Source organism: Gossypium arboreum, chromosome 4 (genome assembly GCF_025698485.1).
Source record: "Gossypium arboreum isolate Shixiya-1 chromosome 4, ASM2569848v2, whole genome shotgun sequence".
Lineage (NCBI taxonomy): Eukaryota > Viridiplantae > Streptophyta > Magnoliopsida > Malvales > Malvaceae > Gossypium > Gossypium arboreum.
Window position 1 is genome coordinate 93,387,399 of NC_069073.1, and position 2,805 is coordinate 93,390,203.

At 37.6% G+C, this 2,805-nt stretch overlaps 1 non-coding gene across 1 annotated transcript; it reads right to left on the reverse strand.

Annotated features, from left to right (window-relative positions):
- Positions 1-823: 823 nt before the first annotated feature.
- On the reverse strand, positions 824-930 carry LOC128291945 (small nucleolar RNA R71). The gene has a single exon (XR_008281929.1). It is a non-coding gene; the product is annotated as a small nucleolar RNA R71 (small nucleolar RNA).
- Between the last annotated feature and the right edge of the window lie 1,875 nt (positions 931-2,805).

Consider the following 2,805-nt stretch of genomic DNA (forward strand, 5'->3'; position numbering starts at 1 on the left):
CGGTCTTCCTAAAACTATACTACTGTTCGATAGGTACACTTGCCTTCATCGTGATGATAGTTAGTTTCAAGAACGATTCATTATAAATATTTAAAACCTGTCACGAATTTAGCGCCGTTGCCGGGGAACTAAGATATTAGGGACACTCGATTTTTATTACTTTAGCCATTTATTTTTACTGCAATTTAAATTTATTTTCAATTTTTATTACTAATTATTCTTTTTATTTTTTTTCTGCTAGGTTCTTATAGTTTATGGCTAGAAGAAACCCTTAAGGACCATTGCTTTTTGATAGTGAGATCGATCGCACAGTTTGTAAAAACCAAAGAGAAATAAGGCGAAGCTTACATTACATAGAAGAGCAAGAGGAAGATACTTCAACCACCACCAAGGAGATGGATGAGAACCAAGAAAATTCGCTACCTCCTGTGGTTGTTGTTAATCAAAATCCTGCTCCATGCACTGTGTATGATTATCTAACCCTTCTTTAACAGGAACTGAATCGAGCATTTTTAGACCTGCTGTTGCTGCAAATACTTTTGAACTAAAACCTAACACAATTCAAATGATATAGCAATTTGTTCAGTTTGATGGTTTGCAGGACGAAGATCCCAATGCTCACTTGGCAAACTTTTTGGAACTATGTGATACATTTAAAATCAATGGTGTTTCTAATGATGCCATACGTCTTCAGTTGTTTCCCTTTTCATTAAGGAATAAAGCTAAACAGTGGTTGAACTCGTTACCACGAGGGTCAATTACTACTTGGGAACAAATGACCAAAAAATTTTTACTTAAATATTTTCTGCCAGCTAAAACGGCTAAATTACGTAATGACATCTCTTCTTTTCTGCAGATGGATTTAGAGACACTCTACGATGCATGAGAGAGATATAAGGTCCTTTTGCGAAGATGCCCTCACCATGGGTTACCACTCTGGCTACAGGTTCAAACTTTTCATAATGGCCTGAACCCTTCGACTCGACAAATGGTGACGTAGCTGCTAGCAGAACCATCAATAATAAAACACCTGAAGATGCCTATGAATTTATAGAGGAGATGTCACTGAATAACTATCAGTGGCAAGTCATGAGGACAAAGCCAATGAAAAAAGCTGACATTTATAATGTTGATTTGATCACCATGCTCTCTAATTAGGTAAAACTCTTGAATAAGAAATTTGATGGTTTTCTTAGTTCTTCACAGGTTCACCCAGTAATGCAATACGAAATAAATGGGAGTGGATCGAGCAATTTAGAATACCCACTTTATGGCCACAACATGGAGAACGAGCAGTTAAATTATATGGGTAATAATCCTCGATCTCAAAACAATCCTTATAGCAATACTTACAATGCAGGTTGGAGGAATCACCCAAATTTTTCATAGGGAGGCCAAGGAAATCAGAAACCACCACCCCCTCCAAGCTTTCAACAACCACCCTACCAACAAGAAAAGAAGCCGAACCTTGAAGAGATGCTCTCAAAGTTTATATCGGTGTTAGAAACTCATTTTCAAAATACTGAGACAACACTTAAGAATCAACAAGCATCGATCCAAGGGCTCGAAACTCAGGTTGGACAGCTTGCCAAATTGATTTCTGAACGACCACAAGGTAGCTTGCCAAGCAACACAGAATCTAACCCAAGGGAGCAACTCAACTCGATTACTAGTCAAGATGAAGAAGGGCTAGTTACACCTGTACCAGAACCAAGGCAAGAAAATGAGATAAGCAAAGGTAAAGGTGAGGTCGATCACAATGAGCAGAAATTGGTAAGTACAGAATACAAACCTCGTGTGCCATACCCCAATGCGACAAGGAAAGACCGCTCAGATGAACAATTTTGTAAATTCCTTAAACTTTTAAAGAAACTACATATTAACTTACCGTTTATTGAAGCACTTTCGCAGATGCCAAATGCAGTCAAATTTTTAAAGGAGCTTCTAGCAAATAAACGAAAGTTAGATGAAAGGTTGCATGTGGAGCTGAACACGGTTTGCTCAGCCATTCTTCAGAATAAGCTACCTAACAAATTGAAAGACCCAGGGAGTTTTATAATTCCTTGCTTAATTTGTAGTTTAAATGTTAATAATGCATTAGCTGATTTAGGGGCTAATATTAACGTCATGCCTTACAAAATGCTTAAACAACTAGGTCTTGGGAAACCCAAACAGACTAGGATGAGCATTCAATTAGTAGATAAAAATATAAGATTTTCTAGGGGTATTATTGAAGATGTGCTAGTTAAAATCGATAAATTTATATTTCCCGTTGACTTTGTTGTTCTAGCCATAGAGGAGGATAGCAACACTCTTTTGATTTTAGGAAGGCCCTTTTTAGCAACTGCTAGAATGATTATTGATGTTGCCACAGGTGACCTCACACTTCGTGTGGGAGATGAAACAATCACCCTTTAAGCTCGCAATTCTAGCAACACATTGAAAATTAAAGGTGATTGTCTAAACCATTCTACTAAAACTGACAATATGGTGTAACCTACTTTGCAGGAAATAAGTTTGAAGGAAGTACATGAACCATTTTCAAGCAATAGTAGAGGATCCATTCATGAAGAACGAAGGCTACAAATTGAGGAGCTAGATGAATGGCAGATACATAAATCGAGAAAACACGATGAACCAAAACTGCGCCAGAACAAGCTCAATACCTTTCCAAATCAACTTAAGGCTGGAGATAAAGTTTTATTAGATGCCGCAGATCCTCACATTGTCACTGCCAAACCGAATGAAGAAATTCCTCTTACGGTACTTAGATTTTTCCATTGGGTACAGTTGAGGTAAGTCATC